At 42.8% G+C, this 18,068-nt stretch overlaps 1 long non-coding RNA gene across 1 annotated transcript; it reads left to right on the top strand.

The window, feature by feature from the left end:
• Positions 1 to 60: 60 nt before the first annotated feature.
• On the top strand, positions 61 to 11,178 carry LOC114204892 (uncharacterized). The gene is made up of 3 exons (XR_003608259.2): positions 61 to 218; positions 9,895 to 10,012; positions 10,811 to 11,178. It is a non-coding gene; the product is annotated as an uncharacterized LOC114204892 (long non-coding RNA).
• Positions 11,179 to 18,068: the final 6,890 nt, after the last annotated feature.

Genomic DNA, 18,068 nt, shown 5'->3' with positions numbered 1-18,068 from the left:
CGCGTCCCACCACTGGGGAGAGATGGTCAAGTGTGGGAGGCAAGTTGGTCCCCACTTTACGAGTCTGTCAGGTTGCCTAGCAACAGAGCTGGGCTTCACCTGTGAGATTTCTGCAATACTTTATTTGAATTCAATCTTAACGTCTTCTAATTTCCAGAGCAGCCAAACGCGCCTGCATGACAAGTTTGAGCAGGATGTCACTCAGAATTTGTAAATGTGTAAGTATTCTAAACACCCGATTTGTAAATGCCTAATACCTCTATTCAAAACTACCTTGACTTTTTAAGAGACTGCTATTGGGACAATTCTTCCTAAGTAAGCTGGAAACAAGATAGTTTGGGGTTAGACACACCAGTGAGGACAGTAAGGGGCCTTGCCTGAGCAGGGAAATTGATCCTGATTCTAGGAGTTTTACTAGCTCATGCACTCTGAAGGAAGGGGCTCCATCTGGCCCCAGTGTATCTTCTGAGCTAGATTATGTGGTAGGTGCCAAATTGTTGAAAGAAGGAAGGGGCCCCATAATTGTTGGTACAGCAAATCCATAGGATATAAACTGCCTAGCTCCCCCAGAAAATAGAGAGGAGCAAGTTGGAGGAAATCACTGGAACACCGTGAGAATCCAAAGGAGGACAATTATGGCTTTAAATTAGACTCTACCTCATCTCCTCCTCAGATCGAGAAACTGTAAAATTTAGCTTTGATGGGGGAACCGTGAGAGATTCAGAGTTGTTTATATCTCTCTCCCTCTGTTTTATTGAGACCCAGGAATGCTGTTGATAAGAGGCCATTGATGATTCTGTGCATCACACAACTACCGTAATAGGAAATTTATTATCCACCATAGATACTAACCTAGTAAGGACATTCTCAGCAGCAAAGTGGCAAAATATACTGGCAGTGGAACCGCTGTGAGGTGGTGGCATTAGCTACTCATGGGAACAGACCACTCAATGGTTATCACTCCGTAGTATTATTGCCCATTTCAGACTCTCATAAAGTAACTGGTGATAAAGAGAGAGGAAAATTGCCTGGTTGTGATCATCAGCAATTGTGAGGGGGGAATTAAACATTCTTGGCATATTAGAATGTACTGAAAGGCATTGAGGACAAACACAAGAAAGTAGATACAGCTTTGTCCTTAGAAAGGGATAGCAAATGGTACCAACTCCAGGAGTTCATAGTAGGAAATGATAGCCAGATAGCTGTGGGGATGATCATCTTGAACAAAAATAAAGTCCCACAAGGCACAGATTGTCTTTTTGATCAAATTAATCTTCAGTTAAGCAAAGTGAACATGGTACTGGGAAGCTAAGCAATGAACAATGAAATGGGTTAATAATTAGATGTAGAGCATCTCAATTGAATTTTTAAGAACAAGCCTCTGAGATTCTGTGGAATATAATAGCAGATAATACCAGGCTACGGAAATATTAGCTATGGCCCATGCAAATGAGGACAAAATATACATATATTTATTTTTGAAGGGGCTGCAAGTTTTTTGAGCCACAATTTTACACAAGCACAGTGGAGTCAATGTCATACTAGAATGTGCATATTAAGATCTTTGTTTTATTATAGTTTCTAAATTTAATGCTAAGTCATGTTGGTCATGCACTATAGATGCTATACATCAAAGGCAAAATATAGTTTATTGTTCTGCCCTACTTTGAAAGGAACAAGTTTCTTAAGAGGCAGGAAGACGTAATGATAACATTTTGTATTATAAGTTCATCCATTGAACATTTATGTTTTACTTAACTCTGTGGCAGGGATTGTGCTAGACCCCTGCTGTCCAATGACAAGCATTAGTTACATGTGGCTCTTGAGTACTTGAAAGGTGGCTAGTGCAAAGTGAGATGAGATATAAGTGTAAAACACATACCACATTTTAAAGACTTAGTACAGGGGCGCCTGGGTGGCTCAGTCGTTAAGCGTCTGCCTTCGGCTCAAGTCATGATCCCAGGGTCCTGGGATTGAGCCCTGCATCGGGCTCCCTGCTCCGCGGGAAGCCTGCTTCTCCCTCTCCCACTCCCCCTGCTTTTGTTCCCTCTCTTGCTGTGTCTCTTTCTAATAAATAAATAAAATCTTTGAAAAAAAATAAAGACTTAGTACAAAAACAGGAAATATCACCTTCATTATTTTTATATTGATATATGTTATAATGATAATATTTTGATTATATGGGGTTAAATAAAATATAATACTAAAACTAATTTCATCTGTTTTAGTGTAGCTGCTAAGAAATGTAAAATTTTATATGGACTCCCATTCGTGGCTCCCATTTGTGCTAGACAATGAGAAGACACAATGAAAGACTCTTTCCTCAAAGAGTTCATAGTCTAAAGAATGGAAAAGAGAAAAGTAAATACAGCAAAAGGCTGGGTTTCCAGCCTTTTTCTCACTAGGTAAAGAGTAGGAAAGAGTGGAGTAGGAGGTAAAAGGAATGTTAATAGAACAGCATCTGATATTTTTTCCTTACCGCTTGGAGGGAAAGGAGTGAGTTCAATGGAGTGTGATCCTGAGGTTAATCTCCTTCTCACTTGTCAACATTTGTAATAAGAGTTTCCCGAGTATCAGCTGTTTTTCAGGGATGGTAGTATGTGTCTTGTATACACTATCCCTCCAGTTTACCACTGGGGAAACTGAGGTGCAGAGAGGTTAGTTGACTTGTTTCAAGTTATTCAGTTACGAAGTAGAAAAGATGAATTCATATCCAGGTCTTGTGATGTCAAAACCCATGTTCCTTCTACTATTCTATATACAAAAACACGGTTGTGTTCAAAAAAGGTAGACTGGGGTGGGTGGTAGATGTTGAGTAAAGGAAGGTAAGTAACTTCTCCCGAGAGGCCTCAGAGGACAGCACTTACTAGCCTGGGGACTCTTACCATACAACAGTTTGGTGCCTGGCTCATGGGCTCCGCAGACTTCTTTCATCAGCTTGCTAAGAACAAGTCCATCTCTGAGGGTTGCACTACACTCACCAAGTTTATGATGCATAAAATCAGAATGCCCCTTTACTATTTATACTACAAAAGGGACCACAGCCTTTGAAGTCTACATGACTCACCCTCTAGGTTAACCACATGGGAAGTCATGTCATCCTCAGAACATTGATTGGTAAACATGGAATTGGGAAGAAAATTAGAAACACAGTTCTTTCAAGCTCTTCTTCTCATCAGGTTAAGATAACATTATGTATCTATTTTTTGATAGGATGGTCTTCCCAACAGGAGATATGCCAAGGCCATGAAACTACCAATGAACTTCACCCATGCCACCTTAAGACTGGCTTTGCCATTGACTCAAAAATACTTAAAATCCACTCCTAATCTCTTTTTTCTGTGACCCATCCTTAATTGGACACCGTTTGCATTTGTATCTATCTCCTTTTTTATGAGTCCATGGCTGACCATCTCTACTTCCCCTGTCTGTTCTCTAAACAAGTCAGTACAGTCAATCAGATTAAAGTCTAGTCCTAACTGCCTGAGCAACATTTGGTTTATTTTTTTTAAAGATTTTATTTATTTATTTGAGAGAGAGAAAATGAGAGAGAGAGAGCACATGAGGGGGGGAAGGTCAGAGGGAGAAGCAGACTCCCTGCCGAGCAGGGAGCCCGATGTGGGACTCCACGATCATGACCTGAGCTGAAGGCAGTCGCTTAACCAACCGAGCCACCCAGGCACCGAACATTCGGTTTCTTTAAAGTGACTTTTATTTTTTATCTCTGCTTCAGTGTGCGTCAACTTTTTAAAGCTTATTCTTTAGCAGATGACCCTGCTTCCAGGGCCTTAGAGGACACCTCACAGAAGACTCCACATCCTGAAAGAACGCTCTGCCTTCACTCTCCCTCACAGCAGTGTATGGAAGGAATGTATTAAGACAGTGCCCAGGGCACCTGGGTGGCTCAGTCGTTAAGCGTCTGCCTTCAGCTCAGGTCGTGATCCCAGGGTCCTGGGATCGAGTCCCACATCAGGCTCCCTGCTCAGCGGGAGGCCTGCTTCTCCCTCTCCCACTCCCCCTACTTGTGTCCCTGCTCTCGTGCTCTCTCTCTCTCTCTCTGTCAAATAAATAAATAAAATCTTAAAAAAAAAAAAAAAAGACAGTGCCCAGCCCACAAATAGCCTGAGTAATGCAATGTGGTTACAAGTGAGTAATCCTAGATTTGGAGCACACAGCAGGCATGAACACGGAGGCCCAAAGCTGAGAAGTGAAGAGACACTAAATACTTCACACTGTAAAGAGCCATACTGAAGCCAGTTTCATTCCCACAAAGGGCTTTTGAATTGGTGAAAGAAAAACCTTTCTACCATTAACCACCACCTGCCTTCACCACCATGGGGTGGTGAGGGTAGGAAGAGAGGGAGGTCAAGAGACATCAGTCCCGGGAGGAGTTTGGGATTCTAGGAAGTGGACAATATCTTCTTGCCCTCTGGAGGAAGGGTAGTTCTCTCTCCATTACTACCAGGTTAAATCAAAATTTTGGGTTCACAGGAAGAGGAGACTGGCATTCCCCTCTCCCACTGCCTGATTGCTGAGCTGTAGAGCCTAAAGTCCTGTTCCACTGCTGCCTTAGGAACACTTTGGGGGAAGGAGGAACAAGTCTTGGAAGAATTTTACATATATCCCGGGGGAGGGGAGGAGCACATTAAATATAAAGATTAGGGTCTGCTATTGGTCCGTAGATTTTTGAAAGAAAACATGTTGGACCCGTTGCATGAGGTCGCATGAGGAAGTGCCTGGGAAGAAGACAGGACCACCCCTATCCTGACACTACAACAATAAGGGAGTCTGAAAGAGAGCCTCAGAGGTTCCCACAGCTCCATGTAAAGGTGTTCATAATACACAAGAAGCAAGAGCTCTGTGGCTGCTGTGTACCCATCTTGCCATGGTTTCGCTCCACTAACCCCGTGGCTTTGGTTGGCTTTTATCTCAGGCTTATTTAGTCCCATCACAAGATGGTTGCAACAGGTCTAAGCATGTCCCTGCCTAACAATATTCAAAGGCTGGAAGAAGGAAAAAGGGCATCCTTCCCTAAATCCCTTTGGAAGAGCAAAGACAACTTTTCCAGAAGCCACCTTAGACTTCCTCTCATATTTCATTGGGCAGAACTGCATCACATGCCTGTTCCTAAATCAATCATGATGGGAGAATGCCATTATCATTATTAGCTTCAGCCTTCCGAAAAAGAATTTCTGGATTCTGGGGCACCTGGATGGCTCAGTCGGTTGCGTGTCCAACTCTTGATTTCAGCTCAGGTCATGATCTCAGGGTCACGAGATTGAGCCCCGCATCAGGCGTGGAGCCTGCTTGGGATAATCTCTCTCTCCCTCTTTCTCTGCCCCTCCCCCCACTGCTCAAGTTCTCTCTCTCTGTAAAACAATTTTAAAAATAAAATAAAAAAGAATTTCTGGATTCTATTTATAAGGAATGTGGATCAAAGGACTGAAAGAGAGGCAGGAACTGTGTCTGCCATGTGGAGGAGCCCCCAGCTGGAAGCTGTACCACAGTCACCTTCCTATGTGTGGATATGGGTGTCTGGGAGCTGCATGGAGGCTGCGTAATCACAGAACTCTTCCTACCAGATGTGGGATTTTATGGCAAGACACTCCCTTTAAGCCCTAATTGGTTGCTGGTTGATTTAATTTGGAGATGCCATTTACTGGTGTATTAGTCAATACTCTTTTGGTTGCAAAGAACAGAAACCAACATAAACTAGCTTAATCAATTTGTTTGCATAATGAAAAATCAGGAGGTTGGTTTTATTTCAAGGATTATTGGATCCAAGAGGTCAGTTGATGTCTTTTACTATTACAGTGCTCTCCAGCTTTGAAGAGTGTTTTCCTTGGTGTTGGCATTTTTCTCAGAAAGGCACCCTTTCTTGCTCAAGATTCCCATCCCACAAGGTTAACAGGTGGAAACAAGACAAGCAAAGTCCTAGTTCCCATAGAGCTTTCTTTCTAGTGGGGTGGTCTAAAGCAAAACATACTCCTATGTGTTTCTTCTACTCTCAGTCCTTGAACACTACTTCACTTCTGACACCAGACATGTGGGTTTCCCACACATTAAGTAATTCTTTGACACCAGCTAGCTGTCCTGCAATTTAACTCAATTCTGACACTGTCTACCTGGAAATAGTATCTGATCTTGCAGTTTCAAGGCTCCGTCTCACGAGACTACCCCCCCTCTCAAACCACTTCAGATCCCAATCACAAGTCCTGGTTATTACCTGTGCTTCTGACCCACCACCTATACATCAGAGATTCCCACAGCACCTTCCTTAGGTTCCATTAATTTGTTAGAGCAACTCACAGAACTCAGGAAACCAGTTTACTTACTAGATCATTGGCTTGTTACAAAGGATTTTAAGGATACAAACCAATAGCCAAATGAAGAGATACACAGGGCAAGATCCAGAAGTGTCTCAAGTACAAGAGCTTCTGTCGCCACGGAGTTTGGAGTGTGTCATCCTCCCAGCATTGGGTGGGTTCTTGTTCACTAACCGAGAAGCTCTCCAAATTCTGTCCTTTTGGGGTTTTATGGAGGCTTCATTTCTTAGGCATGGTTGATTGAATTCAATCTCCAGCCCCTCTCCCCTCCCTGGGGGCCGGGGAGGGGGGGGGACCAGGGCGGTGGGGAGGAATGAAAGTTCCAGTCCTCTAAACACAATGTTGGTTCCCCTGACAGCCAGCCAGCATCCTTAGGTGCTTTCCAAAATTTACCTCATCAACATAAACTCAGGTGTGGGTGAAAGGTTTTGTTATGAATAACAACTTTATCACTCTTATCACTTAGGATATTCCAAGGGTTTTAGCTCTGTGCCAGAAATGGGACACAGACCAAAAATACATTTCTAATTATAAATCACAATATTAAAGTTGGGAAGGAGCCAGAGAAATATGTAAGCAAATATATAAATTAATTAATAAGCTGAAATGTTTCCAGATAGAATACTATTAAGCAAATAAAGCAGGAGAATATTATTGGCTGGGAGGAAGATGGTGATACATGAGGTGATGAGGAAAACAGTCATTTTTTTTGTGACGGTGGAGCTGGGAAATGATCAGAAGGAGCCAGCCATATGAAGCGCTGGGTGTTGCAAGAACAGCAAGTACGAAGGTTCTGAGACAAACATAAACTTCTTGTGTTTGAAGAACAAACAAAAGACACGGGTGACTGAGCTGAGTTTAAAGAACTAAGAGGTGTTAGCCAGACTTGGAGATGGAGAGGGGGGATAATCGTAATTTATTTTAGGCAAAGAGAATAGTAGCAAGCAGGGGAACTACAACTTTAAGCAGTACACTCAATGTCAACCAAGTTTTCGATGCTTATTATGACATACTCAGAATGCCAGTTTCAACAATGGTTGCCTGGAAAAGTGCAGGCAAATAAAATATGCAATCAAGAATATGGAATGCCGGGCGCCTGGGTGGCTCAGTCGTTAAGCGGCTGCCTTCGGCTCAGGTCATGATCCCAGAGTCCTGGGATCGAGTCCCACATCAGGCTCCCTGCTCGGTGGGAAGCCTGCTTCTCCCTCTCCCACTGCTCCTGCTTGTGTTCCTGCTCTCGCTGTCTCTGTCAAATAAATAAATAAAATCTTTAAAAAAAAAAAAGAATATGGAATGCCAATTCACAAACATGTTTAAAAATATATTTTTGAAAATATCTTTGATGCATGCAGGCATGTCCTGTCCAGGATTGATGTGTTTATGTGGGGAAAGTAGAGAGAGCTCTAACTTTCAGGGCTTCCAACTGAGCAAAGGAAATGCTACTATGCAAAAGTTGTTTTAAAATAATAACTGTATGGGGCGCCTGGGTGGCTCAGTCAGTTAAGCGTCCAATTCTTGGTTTCCGCTCAGGTCACGATCTGAGATCAAGCCCTGAGTCAGGCTGTGCTCCTTGCTCACTGGGGAGTCTGCATGAAAGATTCTCTCTCTCCCTCTGCCCTTTCCCCGACTTGCTTGTGCGGGCACATGCGCCCCCTCTCTCTCCAATAAATAACTCTTAAAAAAATAAAATAAAATAGTAACTGTTTATGTTCCAGAATACCCTTACTCTCAAAATGAGAGTCCTAAATTGTAGCAAATGTTAAAATAAAGAATAATTAAGGGTCAATATGCCCAGAATGGTTATCAACATTGTTACTGAAAGCTGAATATTTAAGAAAAAGGCAGGAAGAAATAAAAAAGTTTGGTTGCCATTTTTTTTTAAAGATTTTATTTATTTATTCATGAAAGAGAGAGAGAGAGAGAGAGAGAGAGAGAGAGAGGCAGAGGGAGAAGCAGGCTCCCAAGGAGCAGGGAGCCCGATGCGGGACCCGATCCCAGGACCCTGGGATCATGACCTGAGCCGAAGGCAGACGCTTAACCATCTGAGCCACCCAGGCGGTTGCCATTTTTAAATATTGGCTTGAGGGGAGCCTGGGTGGCTCAGATGGTTAAGTGTCTGCCTTCGGCTCAGGTCATGATCCCAGGGTCCTGGGATTGAGCCACGCATTGAGTCCTGCATCAAGCCCCACATCGAGCCCTGCATCGGGCTCCCTGCTCAGTGGGAAGCCTGCTTCCTCTCCCACTCCCCCTGTTTGTGTTTGCTCTCTCGCTGTGTCTCTCTGTCAAATAAACAAAATCTTTAAATATTGGCTTGAGGCTCAGTTTCTGAACACAGAAAGGGATGTTAAATTACTGTACCCACATACTGAATGCTTCTAGTTTAAAAAGTAGAAAAAATATGATATAATGAGCATGAGAACTTCAATATTTCTTGTTTTAACTATTTTCTTACTTGATTCTCCTACTTGGGACCAAGATTTATTGTGGTATTAACTTTTGGTTTTGTGGACTTTAATTTTTATATATATATAAAGATTTATTTATTTTAGAGAGAGTGTGTGCATGACCCTGAGATCATGACCTGAGCAGAAATCAAGAATCAGGTGCTTAATCAGCTGAGCCACCCAGGTGCCCCTGGGCTTTAATTCTTGATAAGTTGAATTTTGTGTTTGATCTCTCCAGTGATAATAAAAGCACTATAGAATATGAAACTGTTAAGTATGACCTATTTTAATACATAAAACTATTTGGTTATTTGCCCTACTGCCAAAGATTGTTGTAGTACACATTTGTCGCTTTTTCTCTTACTTTCTTCTCATGTGGACCTCTTTCCCATATTTAAGGAAATCCCCATGAATTCTTTTCCTCCCACAATCAGATGAAAACAGCAGATATTTGCTTTCCCAGATCACCTAATGAGGAGAAAGCATGTGACCTGGATTTAGCCTCTCAGATGCATCCACCTGGGTCTTTGAATCTGAAGTTAGTGTTGCAAAGAAGCAATGCAAGGAGAGAATTCTTTCTGACAGTGGCTGCACCACCCATTTTCTGGGGGCCAAAGGCCAGAAGTGTGCTCAAGAGCAGTGATGCAAGCCACGACCCTTGCACCCATGCAGCGGGCACATCAGGCCCCTCCTGACGGGCGAGGCTCCTTTCGTTTCTGTCCATTTTCCAATCCTGCTTTTTTAGCCTCCCCTGAAGGTCTCCAAGACGCACCCTATCGTTGCAGTAAATCCCTTTTCTGTTTAAACCCAGCCAGAACTGGTGTCGGATACAACGGCTGACTTTCTATGGTTGTACTTTGCTGAATTTAGGTTTTAAAAAAACCTCTGAAGTTATTTCATTCTCTGTGTTGTTATCGGGAGATTTATGAGTGTGGGATTTTAACTGATAGGTGTTTTAATCCAACTGTGTCTGTGTCTTTTTAAAATTGGTCCTTGTGAAACTCAGAAAGATTACACAAAGATGGTGTAGCCCTTGTTGAGGTTGGGGGGATGGCATGTGGAGGGTATGACTATATAATTCTCCTGGCCTCTCCGTACCCACTTACTGTCCCCTCCCCTGACAGGAAGGAGTGACTTACCTAACTAGAGGCTTTGAAAGAAGACACTAGGGATATACTGCCCCCTTCCTGTTAAGATCCGCGTACCTGCAGAAAGAGGGTGCTCCCGGCGGTTCTTCACCAGGTAGGAACGGTGCACTGTCAGCCTGGCCCTTCTGAAAAAGGCCTGCCCTGGCCCGCCACAGGTTCTGCTAGGATTTTTACCACTCCTTTATTTGCTTGCCCACGAAATTTTTTTCCTTTTGTCTCTTTTTCGAAGCTTTCTATTTTTATGGATGTATGGCTTTTGAGAAAGCCCACATGTGATCATATTAGTCAGTTTTCACTAGGAAGCAAACGTCAATGTTGCTTCATTCATATCTGTACTTGGAAGTCTCCGTCCTGGTTTTGGGGGCCGCTCTGCTAAAGGAGAAAGCTCACCAGCTCTCAGCCTCGACCGTTGCTATGGGTCCAAGCTGCCAACACATCTCAAAATCTTGGGGGTCCCACCACAGCCGCACCTCAGTTGAGGTAAGATGGTCAAAGCACACCTCTGTCCAAAGGAATTCTCCTCACTAAATGGTCTTTTGAGTACTCCTCTTTCAACTTGTTCTCTCAGTCAGGGTTCAACCAGAGAAACAACCAATAGGGGATACATATTAAGAAATTTATTGCAAGCGTTGACTTACATGACTGTGGAGGCAAATTCACAGGGCAGGCCGTCCAGAAGGGCAGGCTGGAAATCTCTGGCCGCAGCCAAAGCTGCACCCCACAAGCGAAACTTCTTTTTCTTCGGAGAAACCTCAGCTCTGCTCTTAAAGCTTTTCAACTTTAGTTGACTGAATCAGGCCCACACAGATTACCTAGATAATCTCACTTAAAGTCAACTGATTTTGGGATTGGTTTTTTTTTTTTTTTCAAAGACTTATTTTTTTTATTTCAGAGAGAGAGAGCATGAGCAGGAAGGGCAGAGGGAGAGGGAGAAAGAATCTCAAGCAGACTCTGAGCCCCACATGGAACTCGATCTCACGACCCGGAGATCACAGCCTGAGCCAAAACCAAGAGTCAGATGCTTAACCGACCGACCGTGCCACCCAGGTGCCCGACTTTGGATTTTAATTACACCTACAAAAGACCTTCTCAGCAACACCTAGATTTCTGTTTGATTGAGTGACTGGGGACTGTAGTCTGGCCCTACTGACACATAAAATTGACCATGACAGCCTTATTATGGGGTGAGTATTTTTAGAATTGTGAAACTAGTGTTTGAGCCTTTCCTTTGAAAATCTCCAACTTATTCTAGCGCTCATTTTGGAATTTTGTGTCTATTATACCAATTTAATTTCCTTAAGTACCCTCTTGATGCTCAGCATGAGAGAATATTCCAGACCAATGAGCCTCTTATTTGTAGTTTCCTGACCCTCCCAGCCTCGCCCTCATCTTGCTGCATAACTCACTTCTCATCATATAACTGGCTAGGCTTGTATTGGTCCACTTAAGCCCCATGCCCTCTGGGTTCCCACGCTGGAAGTAAAGTGTGGCTCTAACCTTACTCCTCTGTAGTGACAGACACCACGCCAGGGAAAGTCCCACATCTTCATTCCCCGTGGCACAAATTGGGCATCCTTATTCCTTTTTTTTTTTTAAGATTTTATTTATTTACCTGACTGAGAGAGACACAGCGAGAGAGGGAACACAAGCAGGGGGAGAGGGAGAGGGAGAAGCAGGCTTCCCGCTGAGCAGGGAGCCCGACGCGGGGCTCGATCCCAGGACCCTGGGACCACGATCGGAGCCGAAGGCAGACGCTTAACGACTGAGCCACCCAGGCGCCCCTGGGCAGCCCATATTCCTTACAGAATTAAATACCAAAGCCACAGTCACTGAAAGCCCTCCATCAAACTATTCTAGTCTATTGAAGAATCTTCTTACCAAACCCAATGGTTTGTTTTTCCTCAAATGCAGACTATCCTTTTCCACATTTCTGACGTGGCTTGTGCTCTTCTGTTCCCTATGTCTCGCCCACTCCCCACCTCTGCCCTCAACTCCCCCTACCAAGATCAGCCATCCTTCCAAGTCCACCACAGGTGAAAGCCCCTCCATGAATCTTTTCTTGATAGCCTCAGTTGGATGTCATGCCTCCCTCCTCACAACCTTATACTACTTATGGCACATACATTATTCTTGCTTCTATTGTATTTATTCCACATATGGGTGTTATTTTCTACCCATCCCTAGAGTGGAAGCTCCCTGGGAGCAGACACAGTTCTGGCTCATGTTTCTATTGCCTCCAACATCTAGCACAATGCTTTGCCCAAAGTAGCTACTTAATCACTATTTCTGATATGAATGTAGTTGATCTGGGTTGTTATTTCTCTAACAAGTTCGTGTAAGGAACTGCACATACAATGTCTGAATTAGGAAACCTGATTTTGAGCTTAACCCTGTTAACTTTATTTTTTCTGGCCCTCATCTTTAAAATGAGAGGTGTGGGCCTGATGATTTTCAGAGCTCCTGCTATGATGTTCTTAACTTCTAAGATTTTTTTGGTGCCTAGAAGGAGAATGCTGGGTTGTTTTCAGAGTTCCTCAAAGAAATAATCTTTGCTCAAAGGAAACAAGATACGCTCTTTAAGGTGACAAAGTTTGAGTGGCTGAGGTGATGGTGGGTTGGTTGCCCTGACCTGCCCTGTCTTGCCCTGGCCAGGGTGGCATGCTATCGACGCCCACAAATCAGGGAACAGGAAAACTGGTCAGATGTGCTAGGATGACAACAGGTGACATGGGAGCAAATGAAGGGCAAGGAGAGAAATTGAACACACTATCTCAAAGAGAGGTGAGTGAACTGGAATTTCCAAGCCTTAAGGAAAGAGAAGGAAGCGATATCAATGAGTGAAATCAAAGCAAAAAAAAATTTGAGAAGTCTTTGGAGGGAAAAGTGAGAATTTGGTTAAGAAAATCTTACTTTTCTAATTGTTAAAAATATACTTTTAATTTAGATGAGTTTTAAGTTTACAGCAAAATGCAAATATTGTACAGAGTTCTCCTGTACCCTGCACCCAGATTCCCCTATTGTTAATGTCCTACATATGGTACATTTGTTACAACTAATAAATCAATATTGATACATTATCATGAACTAATTTAGATTTCCTCAGCTTTTCTTTTTCTCTTCAGCATCCCATCCATGATACCACATTACATTATTATGTTGCCTTAGGCTCTGACGTTTTCTCAGACTTTTCCTGTTTTGTTTTTGCTTTTAAATATTTTATCTTTCAGTTTAATTGAGATATAACTGACATAGAGCACTGTATAAGTTTAAAGTGTACATCATAATGACTTGACTGACATATACTATGAAATGATGACCACAATAAGTTCAGTTAATACCATCATCTTGTATAGAAAGAAAGAAGAAAGAAAGAAAGAAAGAAAGAAAGAAAGAAAGAAAGAAAGAAAGAAAGAAAGAAAGAAAAAAAGAAAGAAAGAAAGAAAGAAAAAAGAAAGAAAGAAAAAGAAAGAAAGAAAGAAAGAAAGAAAGAAAGAAAGAAAGAAAGAAAGAAAGAAAGAAAGAAAAGGGAAAGGAAAAGAAAAAAAAGAAAAGAAAAGAAAAAGAATTTTTTTTTCCCTTCTGAGGAGAACCTTCAGGATCTAATCTCTCCGCAACTTTCAAACCACACAGCAGGGTAAACTATAGTCACTATACTGTATGCTCCATCCCCAGCGGTTTAGGCAGGGGTCAACAGAGAAGCTCCATTCAAGCTGTGGGTCTGGCCAACTCAGACCTTTTCGCTGTGTGTTTTCATTCTGGGACCCAGACTGTAGGGAGAAGCTACCCAGAGTGGAAGATTCTTCTCCAATAACAGAGTGCAAGAGGCCAGCCTCACCACGCAAGCGTTTTTTAAGCTCCTAATTGTGTCACATCTGCTACCTTGCCAAAGTAAGTCATGGGGTCAAGTCCAAAATCAAGGGGAAGGGTAATACACTCTGCTTTTGTGGCAGGAACTGCAAAGTCACATGTGGGTACAGGGAAGGACAAAGAATTGGGGCCAATAATTCAGTATAGCACGGATGATCATAGTAGATGTCAAGTTCAGTGACCTGACACCACTCCAAATAACACAGGAGAGCAGGTAACACTTATTGGCATTGATCTTTAGCTGTGGCTTTCGGGAAGCAGGCTCGGTGAAAAGTGGAAGCAGAGGGAAAACAAATACAAGCAAAAATATCACAGCCTCCCTTATCTCAAAGAGCTGTTGCTTTATCCTTTGTAACTTTATCCTTTGCTATTGTGCTCACTGTCTCTCTAACTCTTCCCATCCAGGTCTTCTTGGATGTTCTTGATAAAGAAAAGACAAGGGGAGGGTAGACAGTGACATTTCCTCAAACTTCTTTCCAGCCCAATGGAACAAATAAAGCTTGTCCTAAAAGATAGGGATGAGTTATTTCGATGCTCAATGGAGAGATTGTGTAATTCCACCAACCTTATGGTCAGGTTTTACTTTTCTTCCATGTGACCACCGCCCCCACCAGGGCCCAAGGGTATTATCCCAACTGTGATGAGGGACAGGCAATTTGTGTACTTTTTGCTGTATTCCTGCTGCCCTTTGCAGCCTCAGCTACCGATGACCCACATGAAGTTGCTGCTCTGAAGGGCACAGACCTCCTCTGTTCTATTGGTAACAGCCCCCCGTGTCACCACTCGGGTCTTGTGAGGACACCGCTCTCCCCTTGGCTGTTCTTTCTGAAGCACAAGGCAGGCCCCTGCCAACCCTCCACAGCAGAACTGAGGCCAGGTTGTAACTGTCTCGCAGGGGCTCAGGGGTTAGCAATCGGAAGGCGAGAGTTGAGCTGGGGAGAATACCTTCACCTCAGAGGTCTTTCTTACTTTAAACAAACCAGAATACAGTTTTCCTCACAACACAACCCATAGTTACTGGACACCTCTTACATATCAAGCACTGTGTTTTATAGTAAATCCTCACAACAATCTTTTTTTTTTTTTTTTTAATGACTTAAGACAACACAAATTGATTACCTTAAAGTTCTGGAGGTCAGAGGTCTGAAATGAGTGTCACTGGGCTAAAATCAAGGTATGTCCGGGGCTGCGTTTCTTCTGGAGACTCTGGGAGGGGATCCATTTCCTTGCCTTTTCCAGCTCCCAGAGGCTGCCATGTGTGTGGGCTTCAGCCGTTCCCCCCCACCCCAAGCCCCTCAGCCAGTGTGAGAGGGTCGGATTCCGTCACAGCACAGCACCATTCTTCTTAGAGACAGACTATTTATTCTTCAAGGGGTTGCATCTCCTTCTCTGGCTGCACCATCTTTTGAGCTAGATTTTCCTATCTCCGTTTACAGATAAACAATCCAACATTCTGTATAAGGACTGCAAGCAAGGTCTGATCAAAACAATCCAACGCTTTCTCCACCACATAATGTGGCCCAAACAAAACAAGATCAAAGATCAACATTAGCTCCTAGAAAAATAATACTCACTTTAAAATGTAATTCAACTTACGGTAATAAATTGAATACTGACATCGTTTTTAAGTATTTCATAGTATTTCAGGAATGTTTAGTTTATAGGAGACAGTGTCACATACAGCTTCTAAGTTGCATGTATATGTTTTAAATAGCAATTTTTAACTCCATAAAAACTCATGCAAGACTATTACAACACATTTTATTGGAATTACTTACATAATGGTTATTGTGAGTATATTAGTTCCAGAAAGTATATTTGCTGTGTCTTCACGGCCTCTGGTTTCTCAGCCTGAAATATGGGAAGACTGGCCTGATTTGGGGATTTGGTGTGGGGAACAAGAAATGCTGAGTTTCTCCTTTTATCCCTAAAACGTACCTTGAGCCCATTTTGGAGTGAGGAGCTATTTCTAACATAAAACATTAGTGTGGTTGTGTTAAGGGCAAACCCAGTTGAAATAAGCCTTATTCAGACATGTCCTGTCAGGGAATCAGAAGGTTGCCTGTGATCCCCAGGAGTCAAATACCTGAAATATGTAATGTAACCATTACTACTTGCTCCACTGTCTTGCAATGTAAATACAGTTAGATTTCTTTTATTTTCAGCTGATTGCAAATTAATTTACCTTTATTCACCACCGCCAGAGTATTTCCTTCTCGAGAACTTTCTCTGTCTTCCACCTGAATAGTCTGAGAATTCAGTGCAAAACAGAGCACTCCTGTTTTCCAAATGCCAGATAGAGAGAGAGATTGGAGTTTCCCAGCACAGTTGACGTGCTTGCTACCATAAGGTGTTGTTACTGTATTCCATTTCCAGTATCCTTTATTAGCAACTTTATGGGTCAAATATCCACAGAGCACCATCTATGTGCCAGACACTGGGCTAAGCACCAGGAGTGTAGCTGAGGACACCCTAAACATGGCTTTTGTCCTCATGAATCTGTCCCAGTACCATGGAGTCCGGAGGAATACTGGCCCAGACGCACAGAGCAGCTTATGGAAATGCTCTATGCTTTGGTTCCACAGGTATGGCTCTCCCAGGTCACAACCAGGCTCAGACACTAAAACTTGAGTGGCAGGGTCTTGAGAGCTTTGACTCTCACCCACACCCTGAGGTAGAAAGAATCCGCCTCCGTGCCCAGGCACCAAGCCTCCGTTATCAAGCCTGAGTCATCAGTGGAGAAGAATGCTGCCTTTCAGCTGAGTTGGTTTTTTTTTTTTTAGTAGTAGTTGGTGCCTTGCCTGCCAGTGGGTTTTGGCAGGTTACTCTGACAGTTTTTCCTAACCCCCATTTCGGCAGTTTAGGTGAGAGTGTTGATCCCTTTTCCCAGATGCTCTGACCTCCTTGGGCCCATTATATGCTTCTTCCCCAGAATGTTGCATTGATCAGTGGAAGAAACTGCTGCTAAGCCATAAAGGGAGGGAGGGAGATCTTACTGTGTGACCTTTGCCTTCACTCACTGATCTTATATCCATGCAGCAAATGGAAGCCACTTAGGAAACCCTTCACAGAACAAGTAAGACCAGCGAGTCACCTTTGTAAGGTGACTTCCTGTTTCTGCCTAGAAAAAAAGGGGCTGAGATCATTGAAACCATACCAGCACTGCATTCTCCAGAGAATTCTTATTTATAGACTGTATTTGCTAATAAATGTTGAGTTTTGTTTTGTTTTTTTTTACTGAGATATAATCGACATATAACACTGCATCAGTTTCAGGTGTACAACATAATAATTTGATAGATGTATATACTGCAAAATGATCACAATACATTTAGTTAATATCCACCACAAGTGTTACAATTATTTTCCTGTGACGAGAACCTTTAAGATCTACATTCTTGGGGCACCTGGGTGGCTCAATCGTTAAGCATCTGCCTTCGGCTCAGGTCATGATCCCAGGGTCCTGGGATCGAGCCCCACATCGGGCTCCCTGCTCCGCGGGGAGCCTGCTTCTCCCTCTCCCGCTCCCCCTGCTTGTGTTCCCTCTCTGGCTGTCTCTCTCTCTGTCAAATAAATAAATAAAATCTTTTTTAAAAAATCTACATTCTTTGCAACTTTCAAGTATACAATACAGTATTAACTATAGTCACCATGCTATACATTATATCACCATGACTTATTTATTTTATAACTGGAATTTCATACCTTTTGGCTCCCTTCACCTATTTCACTCATCTCTCACCCCCTGCCTCTGGCAACCATCGGTCTGTTCTCTGAATCTACAAGTCCAGGGATTTTTAGATTCCACATACAAGTAAGATCATATGTGATCTTTTGTTAATTAGAGCCATGGGTGGCGGGGAGAGAAAGAAAGGACAGTGATGCCTTGGGTGGGGTAGGAGGGGAGAAAGAAAGGACAGCAATTTTCCACAAAAGCAAAATGTCTGTGTGTGTGTATGTGTGTGATGTAAGGTGTTATATATAAATACAAAATATTTTGTATATTTATGCCATCACATGTTTTATTTATGAAATGTTGATTGCCTGTCTGCTAACCCATGAAGTCTAGAAATGGGCATTTCTGATGTCTCCCATACAGATCGTCAAATCACTAACCAAAACTGACAATGAAGTGAATTAAAATTAAGCAAAAAGCTAAGCCAGCCAGCTTGCTGCTTGCCACTGTTTGTGATACTGATTCCTTTGCATTGAATCCTGTTCCTTCATCAATATACTTGGGAGATACATCCATATTGTTGCATGAATTACAGATTGTTCTTTCT

Source organism: Eumetopias jubatus, unplaced genomic scaffold (genome assembly GCF_037043125.1).
Source record: "Eumetopias jubatus isolate StellerSeaLion01/CBP00866 unplaced genomic scaffold, mEumJub1_p1.0 scaffold_5, whole genome shotgun sequence".
NCBI lineage: Eukaryota > Metazoa > Chordata > Mammalia > Carnivora > Otariidae > Eumetopias > Eumetopias jubatus.
This window is presented reverse-complemented; position numbering and strand designations above follow the sequence as displayed.